The 16,088-nt window shown below is 37.2% G+C and overlaps 1 long non-coding RNA gene across 2 annotated transcripts in view; it reads left to right on the forward strand.

The window, feature by feature from the left end:
• LOC132326072 (uncharacterized) overlaps positions 1 to 16,088 on the forward strand; it is a 45,050-nt gene continuing 28,962 nt past the window's right edge. The window contains exon 1 of one of the 2 annotated variants that reach the window (XR_009486121.1): positions 1 to 1,299. This is a non-coding gene — a long non-coding RNA (uncharacterized LOC132326072). The remainder of the gene's footprint in view (positions 1,300 to 16,088) is intronic. The other variant, XR_009486122.1, reaches the window with a different exon arrangement.

The raw sequence follows: 16,088 nt of genomic DNA on the forward strand, positions 1-16,088 counted from the left end.
GTATTTTGATGTGTAGCTACCTGATTGCTGATTGGTGGGAATATAATAGCATTTCCATTTGTAATGTTACACAAAATTACTATACAATTGTTATTCTACAATTCTGGTTTGGTTAATGCCAATTAACTCCTTATAATTACTTGCTAAATTAACTTAAAACCCCATTGCATTTGAAGCAAAATTGAATTTTGCTGCCCTGAAATGTGTGTCCAATACACAGCAATATTTGGCAAGATACATATAAGGCCTGGAGTACTGTGGTAGACTTCCAAGTGGCTTCATATGAAAGCCAGAGACAAAATTCTGGTTTCACCACTCCTAAGAGAATTTAATTTTTAAGTGGAAATTTTTAGTGGAACTCATAGCATTTACTTGCAGAATGTTTTCCTGTTCCTTGTTTTCACCACTAGCTGCCATTTGGTGTATTTGAAAATGTTAAGTCAAAAATGGAAGTGGGAGGGATGTGGGAGCCAACTGCCTTACTGTTGTGGATGTGGATAAATCAGTTCCTACTGTCAAGTAAAGACTGAAACTACATGAAAATAACCATCTGATCCAGCTTGTTAAACTGTGTTGTCTCATGCTGAAAATCACAGGCAAATGTTCAAGTTCTAAGGGGTTACACTTGAATACTTCTTGTGTTTTGTGTTGTTATAAATTCTGACTGCAGAGGGATAAGCGGGGCTGTAAACTTCTCTTCTTGGGCAGAAAAAGCTTTCCTGAAACACTGCCTTACTGGAAAATACTTGAAATTATTTTTCCCAATCTTCTAAGTAGTGATGGTATTTCTATTAAAAAGCTATAGATTAATCTCTCAAATTCAGAGATGTGGTTGTTCATGTTCTGTTACTACTGTCTCTAAATCCATGATTTTTGTGTCTATTTTGAACATTTCTTTATGTATAAAATAACTGCTACCAGCTTACCCTTTCTTTAACTGGAGTGAAATAATTTTATGGAGTAAAATAATTTTCCAGAACACCAGATCATTTTGCCAAACACGATTTTTGTTTTTCACTAGTCAAAAAAGCTGCTGCAACTTCTCCCCTTGTAGGAAAGGACTCAGAGCTTTGCAAGAGCTACAGTTTAATTACAGCCATGATGTACCTGTTTCTTTTTGATACAGAGATTTAGACTTTGCAGATTTTCATGCTGTGTGTTTCAGGGTGGCTCTTGGGAGTGATCTTGTGATGCTGTTAAAATTGGATTATTTCCAGTGGCCAAAATGGAATTCCCTCTAAGGAGATTTCCAGAACCATGGAGAGACTGCACAGATTCCTCACTGTTTGTAACATGCAGGTAGGAATATAATGGAAAATAGGATGACAGTGTCTATTCTGGACAGTCCATACTTATAGTTCATGGTAACAAGTTAACTTTCCTTAGATCCATATGGACTTTACAGGATTATATATTCTGGATAGTTTCAACTTTCTTTGCTCTAAATAGAATCTTTAGGATGAAATCAGTAAAGAATAAACTGAGTCATAAACCATAAGATGCTACTCCCTGTTGTGGTTTAGGAGTACTACTCCACAATTTAATGCTCCCTCTGAGACTCTCCAAACCACAAGCCACTCACTCCTCACTCCTATCATGTTTTTAGTAACTTGGTTTTAGGGAATGATTTTTGTAGGTGGCTGAAAAGAGTGGTTAATAGTCTGGCTTCTTTCAATTAGAACCAAAAAACCTGTCTAATATTGAGCTTATTATTGCTGGGTGCTACTCTATCAAAAAATCAGACATTGGTATCGTTACAGGTAATGATCCAACTGATGGTCATCTATTTTGCTGTAGTTAGTTTAGTAGCACATTTTAATGTGTTTTTGACCTTTCTCCGCACTTGAGAACCCTGTCCTGGTAATGGAATTCCTGCAATAGGTTGCTTTGAAGAAAATCCCAAAATGATAACATTTAGACAGATTACTGCATTGTCTTGTGCAGTGTGGTTTGGGCCAAACCTTGGTGTGGGTTCAGCACACCTGTTTTCAACTCAGCTGTGTGACTGAGGGCATCTTGAAGTCCTTGAAAACATTGTCTGAAACTCTGTGTAGTGCCACTTTAAATGTAAGTTGAGGAACTTTAAATGAAAGTGTGTTAAGTTTTCTTTGCAGAGTGTTATTTAACTAGAGGGATTCTGGATTAATTTAGCAGCCAGGTCTGTTCTTTCAGCCATAAGCCATGCTGTCAGGGAAACTTAATTACACTTTAAGTGGGATGCAAATGAGTTGTGACACTACATCATTTCACATGAAAGGTTCATTACTTACATTAACTGCACAATACTCTCTCCTAAGCATTGGGCTCATTGCAATTTCTCTATTTTTTAACATGGCTACATCTGAATATGGCTTTTACTTTTAATGTGTCTTTTCCTACTACGTGTCCTTACTTAAATCATTTAAGCTTTAAGCTGGTGAATTTATTAAATGACTTGAACCTGAGTGGCATAGAAGATACTACAGTAAGACCTTTAAAGTCTTCCAAAACTCTCACTTTGAAATTATTTGTCTTCTTCTGAGTGTTCATGTGTAGCATATACTGTGATATGACACAGTAGGGATGTACATTTCTTCCCTCTTTCCCAGAAGAATTAGAAGAAAATAGATTCCATTATTCTTAGCAGTTCACCATATTTGTCAAGTCACAGTAAATAATGATGATGGAATGGAATGTCTTTCTAATGACTCAAAATTATGGAGCTTTGATTCATGGCTGGTCATTTTCAAGTGAGAAAATAAGATATGGTGATATGTCTCAAACTCCTAGACCAGCTCCATAGTTCCTTGGCAGGTCTCTGCCATTTACCAGTTGTCCCCGTACTGGTGAAAAAGGTCAACAGGACAGCAGGTGGAAGGAGCCTTGAGTGCTCTTGGGGCTTATTCTACTATAAATAAATTAATTTTGTTTGCAAGTTCACCCTAAGCTAGGTTCTAGTTAAACGCTTTGTTGCTGCTTTGAAAGCAAAACTCTCAGGTTCTATCAACACTCCACTGCTAATTTCATAATTGCCAATTCTTTTAGTAAACCCCATTCCATTTCACTGAATTTAGTGCTTGTGAAAAATGCTCAACATGATACCCTTGGAAATACCTGCAGGCATGTTAATTGCTGATTCCTGTGGGTTCCTGAGGAGCATTCTGTATCCCTGGCTGGGAGGGTGAACCAATGATTGTCAGGTTCAGCCTGTATTAAACGGGCTGTTTTCAAAAGCAGAGCTTTATCTAAGCCTTTGGTAGCATCTCTCAAGCAGTAGGGTCAGTGTGGAATGGAGTGGGACTCTTCCTTGGAATCAATGGGCCTTCCCTCAGTCATAGTTTCATTGTGACATTGGGAAAAGTGATACCTGAACGAGTTCTAATGAAAGATTTATTAGGTCTGCAGTCTACCTCAGTCCTAATTTTATGCACCTCTGAAGTATGGCTCATTAAGTGCACTGCTGCAATTTTAAGAAGGGTATCCAAGTTCACAAATGCTGTTTGGCATGCTGCTGTGGCCCCAGCAACAAAATAACTTGCTTTTCCTTAGGGAGACTTTGGGTATCATCATGCAGCTCTTCATTTCATCTCTTTGCCTTCTGTTAAATTGGAACAGAAGGGAGATCTTATTACCTTCCCACTGAGTTTGAAACTGTGTGGTTTTGTGAAACTTGTGAGAAGGATTACCCAAAACTCATTGTTTGAAAGTATAAATGCACCCATGACTAATTTCTGGCCAGAAAATCAGTTCATATATAACTACGACCATACCATCAACAAATTTTGATCTTGTTGCTTTTTTGAAAATGTGTCATTTCATGAATATCCCTTTAGTTTTAAAAGGTGGAACACATTAGAAAATGAAAACAGAGCTTTTCTGAGATATTTACTCTCTCTGGTTAGGTTATGTGTTTATGGATGTACATATTCCCACACCCAGCAATAGGACAGGTTTAGCAGTTTCCTTTAATGAGAGCCTTTAAGAGCTGAAATATTTTGAAATATCAAGACTTGCATTTAGAAACTTTGCAGAGATTACCTGCCTTTTTTTTTTTTAGTAAAAAGAGAATTGTGCTTGGTGGTTGTTTAAATTTTTTGGTGTTATGTAGCACCTTCTCATCTTTAAATAATATTCAATGAGTTTGAAACCAGAATGCTGTTTATTGTGCATTCCCATTTCTGGAAGCAATCTGGCTTGAATGGCTGAAAAAGGGACTGTCCAAAGTCTGGATTTTTCTCCTGAAGTAAGAAGGAAAAGAAGAGAAAAGAATTACAAGGCAGAGGCATAAGAGTAACTATGAAACCTGGGACTTTTGGGGAACTTTTTTACTTCCCCTTCCTCTCCCTTTCCATTACAGCACTTCAGTTCTTGCGTTCTTGTAATAAATTTAGATTTTTTTTTTTTTTACCATTACACATCAGATTATTATTTAATTGTTGTTAAGGCAGTAAAAATGCCTTTCCAATATCTGTGAGAAAAGAGTTATTCCAGTCAATGCAATTTGCCCAGTGCATTAACAATACTTGGATGTAAAATATTTGCCCCATTACCAATTATTCCTGTGCAAATCAGTAGAATTTCTGGACTACCATGGGATGATAAATGCTAAGGACTTTTGAAAAAAATGTTGATAGTTTAAAAAATGACTGGGAGTGAGTGGGAAATATGTTAGAATAATCTGAATGAATCTTGAATAATTTTGAATCTCTAAAATTGTTTTCTTATATTCAGCTAGATAGTGTCCTAGAGGCCATCTGAAATGGTTTTGCCTGTTTTATATGCTAAAGTGCAAAATATTGATAGAGAAGTATTCCAGTCTCATTTGATTGTCTGTAATCTTGAAGGGGGAACAAGACACAAGTAGAACATCTGTTATGAAAAATGAAATTCAAGATTTGGAGAGCAGCTGTAAAAATATTCCTAAGGAAGCACATACTGGGGAGAAAATGGACTGTTCCAATATAACACTAACAAAAAAGGATACCTAGCTCCACTGTTCAAACATGGAATTGCACAGAATTGGAAAGCCAGGACAGTTGTGGAGAAGTTTAGCACCTAAACAACTTCTGGGGAATTAAAAGCATGCTAATAAATCACTTGTCATTGTAAATAACAGAATGCTGCATCATTTTCTCTCAGCTGAAGTACAGGTTCTACCAAATCTGCTTTCTCAAACAGTGTGATCTTACTGGAATATCCAGCATTGACCTCCATGGGTGCTGAGGGCCAGAATTCCAGGGAGTAAGAGATCTTCAGGGCACTCTCCTGTGTGATTCTTTCTCTCAGCTGCCTGTTCCTGCTGGCTCTTGTGTCTGTTGCTTTTGCTGGATGAGGTGAGCTGGGAGAAGTGGGAAATGACACTTAAAATGTAGCTTTTGCTGTCCTGGCCTTTCTAACTGATACTAGGTAGGGTGGGCATGAGTAAGGGGTGGCAAATGTGAAGAACCTGTTACTGATCAAGGTCTTGAGGCAAAAATGTAGCAAGGAAATTCTTATAATTATTTCAGGCACAGCAGTTATGAATTGGCCAATTTATTGTTTACAATGTGCTTTTTGAGGTTGAAATATTTTCTCTTTTCCTGCAGTTGTTATAATTTCTGAAAAAGATGCCATAGTATTTAGTAGCAATAATGATAAGAACATTTGAAAGGCAATGAATTTGGAACTAATGGGAAAAAAATTACTTTCCTTGAAAAAAAAATAAAATGTTGACAGTAAATATTATTCAAAGTGTTCTACTGCAAATATTATTCAAAGTGTTCTGAATAAAAGAAGTGTGGTAAATGAGTAGCTTGTCTTGCTTTGAATAGTAAGCTGTTAAAATCACAAATATTTACATTTCAATAGAAGCACTAGGGTACCTCAATGTCTTTACAACTAATTGTCTGTAACTGGAAATGCTATTTTAAAGTAGCCTTTATAGCTATTATTTTTTCTGCTGTGAAATTGCACAGAAGGTGGGGAAGGTTACAGATTAAAAGTAAATTGCAGGAGACAGTTGAGACTAGATATTGCCACCATTGTATTGAGTGGTGTTTTATGCTAAATTAGTTTAAATAGGATTGTCTTGGGACTCTCATCTCAATGAGATTTAGCCTGAAATAAAAGTTGCACCATGCACACAGTGGTCACTAATTTAATTTTTTCCTTTGTGGCTTATCTTGATGTGGATTTTTTCCCCATGTTCTTTGACATCATGAATTTTATGCCTGTGTTCAGAGAATTTAGAGACTCTGACCAGCTTTTGCTGCAGTGGTGTGAAATTAGAAATTATGACCCCTGGGGTTTTTGGAGCAGCTGTACTCTTATGAACATTATTTATAAAGCAAGGGTAAGGAAGGATTAACTCCTCCTTTTAGCACAAAGCAATACTGTTTCCACTCAACCTCCTGTGAGGAGGACAAGGTTTAAATGTGTCAGAAATTGGGATTAATGCTCCACACAGCAGACTCTCTCTTATTTACATTAGCAGTGTAATTAGCAGTACTGTCACAACAGCAGTTAAAAAAAAAAAAGTTGCATTTTTGTATTTTAACAAATGAGAGAAGGCTTACCTGAAAAAGAGGACATTGATGATACTGCACAGTAATGGAGTGTATAAACTCTGTTAGGGATTCCAGAGAGTCTGTTACCCTTTAATGAGGATGGCAAAAGCATCTTGATATCCTTATCTGTTCCATATAGGAAAAAGAAGTTGATGTAAATAACAAAAAAAATTTGTCTTTTCTCAGGAAGTCTCAGTTTATTTTCTATTTTAATTTTGATTTATACCTTTTCTCAATTTACACGTTTTTTTTTCAGTGTAAATTCTAATATTTGCAGAGCATGTAAAAGGCAAACAAACAAACAAAAAAAGCCAACCAAGAAGAAAACGATCCCAAAAATCCTTGTTACTTCATGGTTTTTCCTTTAGCAGACACACCCTTTTCCCAACGTGCCACATCAATGAGGTGCTGACATGCTGTGAATTAGCAGAGGTTTTCCTTTTGAGTAAAATAAATAAATGTTAAATTTTAGTATCTTCAAAGTGTTAGTCTTTTTAAAGGGATTTTCAGGAAATAATCATGGTAGTCCAAGGTCCCAGAGCAGTATTTCAATATGGATTGATTTTCCAGGCAACTGAGTCTTTACTCTGAGTGCAGTTCTTTTATTTTATTATAATTTCTGTAGTTTTCTGAAATACTGACATGTAATGGACTGTTTTCTGGATTGAGGGACAAATTTCACCAGGTTATATAGAAATATTTCACTGAATTTTTTATCTTTTTTTCCTCTCACACTGCTCTCCTCAGCTATAAAGGACTATTACATTTACTGTGTACAAATTAATAGCTGCTTCAAATTCTGGTCACATTGGAAAGCAGGTGAATTCTATCTAAAATAGAGGAAAAGTAATTGAGCCTTTTGACTTGCAAAAGGTAAGTGTAGTTCAGCATTATTGTGAAGCCAGTGAGAGCCTATTCTATGCATTTTTATGCTTTGATAAATTTGTAATGATTGGTACAGGAAATCAATGGAAATCATATTAAATACTTTTTTTTCTGGTAGGATTATTGCAAAGCAATTTTAGAAGAACCCAGTGAACACACACCTCATTTTAAGCAACAGAAGTCTTTAACAAGTGTAAGAATAAAGTAGAAATGGAGACAGCTTGCCCTAAATACCTAATTTTTAATGATGCTTGGCAAAGTGCTTGAGCTACAGCATGGAAAGATGTTTCTGTTGCAGCTTCCTTCTCCACAGGCTTTGGCAAAAGCCAGGCAAGATGTGGTTTGTGCTGGTGAATTCTGCAAAAGTCTAATGAATTACAGACCCTGCTTAAGTGTCACTAAATTTGTTTAATAACTTCTGTGATGTATATTGCTTGTGTGTTGTAAATGCATGGCAAGCCTTGTGGCAGGGAAGAATGATGCACCTGACTCCATGTTCTCAGAAGGCTAATTTATTACTTTATTATACTTTATTATATTAAAGAATGCTATACTATACTAAAGAATACAGAAAGGATAGTTACTGAATGCTAAAAAGATAATAATGAAAACTCCTGACTCTCTCCAGAGTCCCAACCCAACACAGCTTGGCCCCAGTTGGTCAAGGAGTGAAAGTAACTCACACCAGAATGCAATGAAACACTCTCCAAACACATTCCACATGAGCACAACACAGGAGAAGCAAATGAGATAAGAATTGTTCTCCTTTTCTCTGAGGCCTCTCACTGCCTTTCAGCTTTCCAGGAGAAAAACCCTGGGTGAAGGAATCATGTTCAGGGAATGTGAATGCCACACCTGAGCTGATCTCTGCAGAGAAAGAATCCAGTGAGTGGCACAGCCCATTTCTGCCAAGGTGTGTCATATGTTCATTTCCCCCTTGCTATCTTCAATCAGGCACAAAACCCCCTGGAATCTAGGTGTTAGACAGTGGAATTCATCCTGTACTTTTGAGATAGAAAGGTTCTTAATAATAATGAAAGTCCTAGTAGGGTATGACCTAGCTTTCTCTGAATCTTATTTTTAAATAGAAATTAATGACTCACTTTGCTGAGCTTTTCTTTAGTATTGTAAATGATTACTTCAGAATCTTTATGTTTTTGAAGATACCAAAAGATAAAGTGATAAAATTAGCCTTAGCAACTTCTGAATCCTTTGGCATTGTTTATGTTTAGCAGATATTAATAATTGTATAGCATCTTAAAAGGACTTCCTCCAGTCTTAACGTTAGTCTTAATTTTAGGACAAGTTTTCCATAGTCCATAGTGCACAGCTCTGCACTGTGACACCTCATTATGGCTTCTGGAAGAATGAATTTCTTTATGATGCCTGATACTCCATCCACTTGAACCTGATCCTCTCATTAATAAAAGAGGAGAAAGATGAAACTACTACCTTCTCATTGTAGAGGATTTGGAACCTTTTTAAAATGGCAATTATTGCCTGCTTCTGAGGGTGTAGGAGTGTGTCTTGAATGACCTAACACAGCTTTAAAAAAGAAAAAAACCCCTAACTTTAAAAAGTACTTCCAGTTAAGAACTATCTGTTTACTTTTTCTTGTCTTGAAATTAGGGACAATAATACTCACAAAAGACTCTGCAATGAGTGTATGCCATACTTTTTTTTTTAGGGATTGCTCTGTAATTTGCTGAACAGGCTATTATTTTAAAGCAACATTTAATTTTTCCAAGGAAGAGGCATCTGTAAGCTGTCCTGACACCCGTGCTTGTGAATGGTGTCTGCAAACAGAGTTTTGGGGGTTTCCTTTTTAAATGTAACCAAAACCATGCTTACTATTTGAAATACTGCACCTCAGAGCAAAATAACTTTTGGTTGGTGGAAAGGTTTTTTTAAACTTCGAGGCTAAAATCCGGTGTATCCTGGAGGTGGCAGCAAAGTACATGCAAGGGAAGGAGGGAGGCCACGAATGCAGAAACGAGTGAGAGATTAATTCTGCTCTGCAGTGCTGCTGATGACTTTGACTAACTGCATCAGCCTCTGCTAGCTTCAAATGACAGAGCAGGTAAACAGAGGGTTGATGTATTTATCTATTATTTGAAATTATCTTGGGTTTACTCCAACTGCACTGAAATTCCCACTTCAGCACATCCATTTTTAGCAGAAGATGGAAGTTTGCATATTTTCCCCTTTCTTTTCCAGTATCATTTCAAGCAACTGAGACAAAAAGCCCTTTTGATTAAAATTTTTCACTTTTGTGTGCCAATCTGGCACCGTTCAAAAACCTATATTCACTAGCCTGCCTGCATTCTTTTTTAAAGAGCTTTCCTTAATCTGGAAATATTAGTATTTCAATCCCTCTTGGTTTTTTTATGCCTTCAGCATTCATAATGGTGTGATTAACTGGCAAGGTGATTCATACTCTAATAATGGATTGCAAAGGACATCATATTAGACGTCCTGTGAGGCCTCTTTACTCCAAAGCATACACACAAAAACGCCCCAGAGACATGAGTTATGGCTGCTGCAGCTGGAATAACAAGAGCTGGGAGTGCTGGGCAGAAACATTATTAAAATGAAAAGCAGAAAACCCGTGGCTGCCAAATTGCAGCTGTTGGTTTCAATGTCCAACTTGTTTGTCAAAATGCTGGTTTGTGGAATTGATAAAAGCCGTGGCCAGAATGTTCTACAGGGTAGCAGCCCAAAGCAGGAAAGTTCATTTTAGATCTGTCTAAATGTTTAGGGGTTTTTTTGGTAAAGAAATTAGTGTAAGGTTTTGCAAATGCACAGCTGGATTTTTGTTTTGTTTTGGTTTTTTTGGGTTTGGTTTTTTCTTTGGCTTTAAAAAACAGGCCTGGCAGTATGAAGCCATTTATTCATTTTATTCATAGACACAATATAGGCAGAGGTGGAGCAACTTCTCAGCTCCCACTTCACCTGTGTGTCTAAATTCCAGCTTGTGTGAAAGGCTTCAGGGGATCAGAAGATGCCAAGTCCAGGAGAAATTTGATGTTTGCTCTTTGTGAAATAATAAGCACACTAAAACTTTGTGTTAAGGGAAAGAGGGATCTGCCTAACATGAAAAAAACAAGCTTTGAGGCCTTGCTTCCCTCCTTTCATTTCAGTGATGGGAATGCTGGAATAACAACTTCATGGGAGCAGAGCCAGCAGAGGTGTGTGTGACAGGGAAGGGAGCTGTCCCCTACAACTGTGACCTCTTTGCTGGAGCTTCCATGAAAATCAGTAAGCAGAGCCTATTCCCTGCAATGTAGGGGCTCAGTGGCCTTTCCCAATGTCCATTTTAGGATATTTTCCAATGTCCTAAAGGAATATCTTTAGGTGTTCCCAGGTATTCAAAGGTATTCCTAGCTCTTGTTTGAAGAGGAAGGAAGCAGGAAGCCTGGCAGCTTTGTATGGTTGGTTAGAATGTGTAATGGAAAAGCTGAGCAGTTGTGGAGGTTTTTGCCAGGCAGTTTTTCTTTCCTGCTGAGTTGAAGAAAGTGCAGCAAAGTTGGATTTTATCTCTGCTCTGTCTTCTTGCCCAGTGTGTGTGGCAGCAGCAATGACAGTGTGATTCTAAACTGTCCCTTTGGTGGCAGGTGTGACCCAAGTAGCATCTCTCTGCTACTCTTTCCCCATAAACAGCTTCTTGCACTATTTCCTATTTTATCCACCCACTGTTTCATCCAAAAATGGCTTTTTGTGAAATAGAGGAATCCCAAACATTATTAACACTGTTCTTACATACAATGGAATAATAATGCTAATAGAATAACTACCATAATACAACATGTGAAAACATTGTAGCTAGTGTGCATGAGCAGAAAGAAATCCCTGTATTTTAAAATACCAGGGTAAAGCCATTAGAAAAGTATTTTAGATCTCCTTAGAAGATTTAAATTTTTATTGTTCAGGTGATGCCATGGGTAGAGTGGTAGCTTCAGACAAAGTTTATTAAAGAAGCTTTCCTGCTGCTGAGTCATGAGGTGCTGAGAAGTCCCCCTTGCTTAAGGGGTTTAAGATTGCCTAAGGTTTAAGTTTTCAGCTTTGTCCCTCAAGTTTTAGTGATGGCAAAGCAGATACATTTATAAAAGATGAATTACTTATTATGGCAAGTGAACAGACAGGAGATTTTAATCAGAATTACTTATTACACAGCATAAAAGCTAAAGCCACTGTAGCATAAAATGGCAGAGGGCACTTTATTAAAGCAATAACCTTAAAGCAAGAATATATTAAAGTTAGCAAAAGAAACACTGAGTAGAGGTTTTAGTGTATCTCAAAACACTCTGTTTCATGGAATACATCTTGATTATGCTGTTCTCTTCATAATAATCTGTTAATCTGTGTTTAAAAAAAATAAACCAACACTTCAATTTTTCCTGAAATATGCACTTCAACTAAAATGTTCATCTAAGGGAGATCTATCCTGAAGTTCTTAAAAGTGTTATTTATAATTACCATTTAGTTTAGCTCATGTGATGTTTAAGATCACCTATATTAAGTAGTTCACATCACTTTTGCTAAACCCACTTGGAAGTAAGATTCAAATTAATCCCAGGCAATATTTTCCTGAAGATTAAGAGGTATTTCCTGTCCAGCCTTGAAAAGAGGGAAGGGTAAAATTACCAAATTTGTCTCAGATGTAAAGTCATGCTGTTTAACATTATTAATAATGTTAACTCAGAAATGTGTTCAGCAAAGTAGAATTTTTTGTGCAGGATTTCTCTTTTTTACTGGTGACTAATCTTGTATTCAGGGTTTTTTTCCCATTTGTTCAAAGGTGCACTTAATGGTAGATTTCAACTTCAAATGGTTTCAGATCCACTGAGTTAACTCACCCCCCTTAATATTTAAGGAAGACAGCTTTCATGTTTTCTCCCTTTTGAAACTTTTGCTGGCACCAGTATGTGTCAGAATTATCTTAACAATTTCCATGCTGGGATTTGAGATGCAGCCCATGAAGTTCTTCTGTTCCACATACATCTGCATCCTGTGAAGACCCTGTGACACTGTTCCTTGCTCACACATCTCCTCATTATTTGGAATTCCATCACATTCAGTTCCTCTCTTAATTTCTCTGCAGTGAAAGTTGCTTCACTGTCGTTTTATTGCTCATTCTGTTGGTATGTCATGCCACCAGGGAGGGTCAGGGAATATTGAGGAGATGCTTTTTTTCCAGAGCAAATGAGATGCAGAAGGAATTCAGATCCCTGCAGCAAATCTCCTTCATTGTGCCAATCACTGGTATTTGTACCATCTTTCTAAGCAACGTGGCATGTGGCAAAAATATGTCTCAGTGATAGTTTGGAACATATTATCTACCCAGCATTCCTTCAAGGAAACTCAAAAAATGTTATCCTCCAGTTTCCATGACAGTGACTATCAATCAAAGTCAATGCCTCTTGATTATCTGTTTAGAGGAATATCTGAATAGAGGATTTTTTAATTACTATTAAATGCATGCCAAGCATGGACAGGGGAAAAATCAGTCGAGTTCTGGGGAAGACACTGAACTGCAATCAAAGGACATTTGAGAAAAGTAAATGAAATAAAATAAAATCAGTTGGAAAAGCAGAGGAGGGAAAGAGGATTTGAGAGGAGAGCAGAGGTCTCCTGTACTTTATAGTCCTGTGTGCAAGCTCCTTTCCACCTTGTGGTCTAATATCTGTGCCTGTAATTGCAGTGTTGGTGTGCTGGGAAGGAGGCCTACTAGAAAAATGTATTTTAGATTACTTTTTTTGGATCCTTATGGTTACAAATGAACACAGTTCTCAGACTCTGCTTTCTGTTTGTGTTCTTTGCCCTCTTGTCTTTTCAGGTTGCCTTAGTAGGACCAGATTGAGGCAAAAGCTGAGTTTAAGCCAAAATAGATTATTTTTTTAGCCCCTTTATTTATTTAATAAGAAATTACAGAAGTATTTGGAAATGAGGACAACAGGCCAAGTTTTTATTTAAGGTTCTTACATCTAAAATACCTTTGCTACAGCTTTTACCCCTTGAATTGGGTCCTGCAACACATCCCTACTCTGTACCAGAGTTGGGTTTTAATCTCCTGCTTGAGACAAGTTGATTTCCATCATCTACTTCCTTTGCTGCCATGAGGAAAACCTGTGGGATACACAGGTATGGATTCTGGGGATGTGTGACGTTTCAGCCACAGTTGTATTTCACATGCAGGTTTTAGGATTTTTTACTTCTTGTTTTCTGTGTGACTTTTGTGTGTCTAAACATTTAACTCAAATTGGATGGTTAGATGCTCAAAAGAATTGGAAAAAACAAATGCTTAATGAAATTATAGGAAAAACAGGAAAAATGGACAACGAGATGTTTAGTGAAAACAAAAATATATTATTTCCCCATTCAGAGTGTGCTGCTGAGGTAGCTATGGATTGCTGCAATTCACTAAGTTCAACTTCTGGTTGAGAAAGAGATATTAAATGTAATTGAAAAATAACTGAGAGGCATTTGAGACTTTGCTCTTTTGCAGTTTGGAGCGAAATCCGATTTTGAGTTGTAAAAGAAGTCCATAAGAATAATTCACTGATCTGAGGGGGTGATAAAAGATCTTTTGCTTTCTTTTTTTCTAGGATAAATTGCACTCAAATGTACAGGAATGTCCTTTTCTAGTTTGAGAGTAAATGGATTTGTATAATAAACATTTCTGTAACATTCAGCTGCTTTAGCCCAGACAGCTCAATTAGGGCTGTGCAGTAAAATACAGCTTCTGTGCACTTTGTGAGCACTTAATGTGACTGAAAGCCTGTTAGCAAATAAATCTCATACAAAATAGGTCCTGTCAAGTGTTTAAGGAAATTGAATTGCCATATATTTAACTCATAGATCTGGAAAGCAAGAGATTTCTGGATGTTTAGTAATTTAATTATTTTGCCATATTTGACTTCTCCCATTAGAGCCTCCTTTATTCATTATTTTTAATATATTGAAAGCTGTGCAAACGGGGATGGAAGTAACTCATGCAAGCTGACAAAGGTAGAAAATATAAAATTAGGCTCAACAAATTTTTTTTCCTTTCATAGTCATCCATAAAACCCAGTCTTTCAGGTAAGTGATGGGCTAATGCTTTTCAGCCAAGGGTTTCAGCCAAGCTTTTGAAAAAGAACACGTTTTCCTTCATAAAGCTTTTAAAAGAGTATTCTGATCATAGAGAAAAAAATACTGTTACATTTGTATAGCATTTTATCTTTAGCAGAACGTAAATATCTGCAGCATAGTTATGCTTAATCATAATATATTCTTTATTTTCCTCTAAAACACTCTAACTGTTGATGTACAATTAGGCCAGGAATTACTGTTTTGCTGTAGCCACCATTCCACAAATACAGGTTGTGGTTTGCTTTTATTGGTGCATTGCATGGTTTTCTTTGGTCAGAGACACCCCCTGAGATGATTTCTTCATCTTTAGTTATCTGACCAAAAGCATCTGTTCCATTTATTCAGTGGTGAGCAGACAGGTGACTGCAATTCTGCATCATGGCATTTGTTGTGGAATGGGATGGAGTGTCCTCTGGAGATGGATGGTTCTCAATAGTGGCTCCAAGGACAGCCTAGGAGTCTTGCTCAGCCACTTGGTCAAACTTCTGGCACTCAAAGTGAGAAAAAACCAGCCCTCTCTGTTCACTTCTCACCATGAAAAACTCAAGGTTTGATGCAGAAAAATACAGATAATGCTGAAGAGATGCTTTCAGGCATAACCAAGGATTTGGCCCCTCATTTCTAGAGCAAGTATTTCAGAATAAGAGTCAGATTGAACCTTTAAAAGAAAATAAACTATTTCATACTACCAATCCTAGGAAGAGTTCGTTGTCTAGTTTAGTATTTCCGCGGTGGAGATGAAGATGTAATTCATCACTTGGTACCAGTTGCATGCCTGACAGGTTGGGGGCAGACAATGAGGTGAATTTTTGTGTCACCTGCTTGAATTAAATAGATATTTAATTCTGAAGAAAGGTTTGGGCAGGCAGGCTATCAGTACTGTTTTAGATGAGATTTCTTCCAAATATTTTGAATGATAAAAATGGTGTGATGTTTTGCAGTACCCTTACCCCTGTGAATGGTGAGGGGTTGCTATCAGATGATGCCTCAGGTTTTAGCTTTTATATTTTTCAGATTCTGTGCTGCTTTAGTGGGTGGGTCTGGGCTTCACATGAGGGGACAGTGAGCTCTCTGCACAGAGTAGGGAGAAAAAACAATTCCTTTTCTAGCTGGGGACCAAGGACAAATGATCCAAATTTCAGGCCCAAGAGCACAAACAACGGTGTACTGAAGAAAGAAAAACAAGAATGATGGGACTTCATAATCTAAAGCTGTAATTGGACCATTATTATTACTCTGGTCCAATATGCAAATGGACCAGAACTTATAAAAGTTGAGACCCTGTGACCGGTTGTAGTATTGTCCACAAGGGTCCCAGGATGAGGGAAGAGACGAGAAAGTTGACTCCATCTTTCAGGAAGCTTGATTTATTATTTTATGATAGATAATATATTTAAACTATACTAAAAGGATAGAAGAAAGGATTTCATCAGAAGGCTAAGCTAAGAATAGAAAAAGAATGAATAACAAAGGCTTGTCTCTGACCGAGACAGTCTGCGCAGGTGATCTGTGGTTGGCCCTTAATTAAAAACAACCAGATGAGATCAA

Source organism: Haemorhous mexicanus, chromosome 4 (assembly GCF_027477595.1).
Source record: "Haemorhous mexicanus isolate bHaeMex1 chromosome 4, bHaeMex1.pri, whole genome shotgun sequence".
Taxonomy (NCBI): Eukaryota; Metazoa; Chordata; class Aves; order Passeriformes; family Fringillidae; genus Haemorhous; species Haemorhous mexicanus.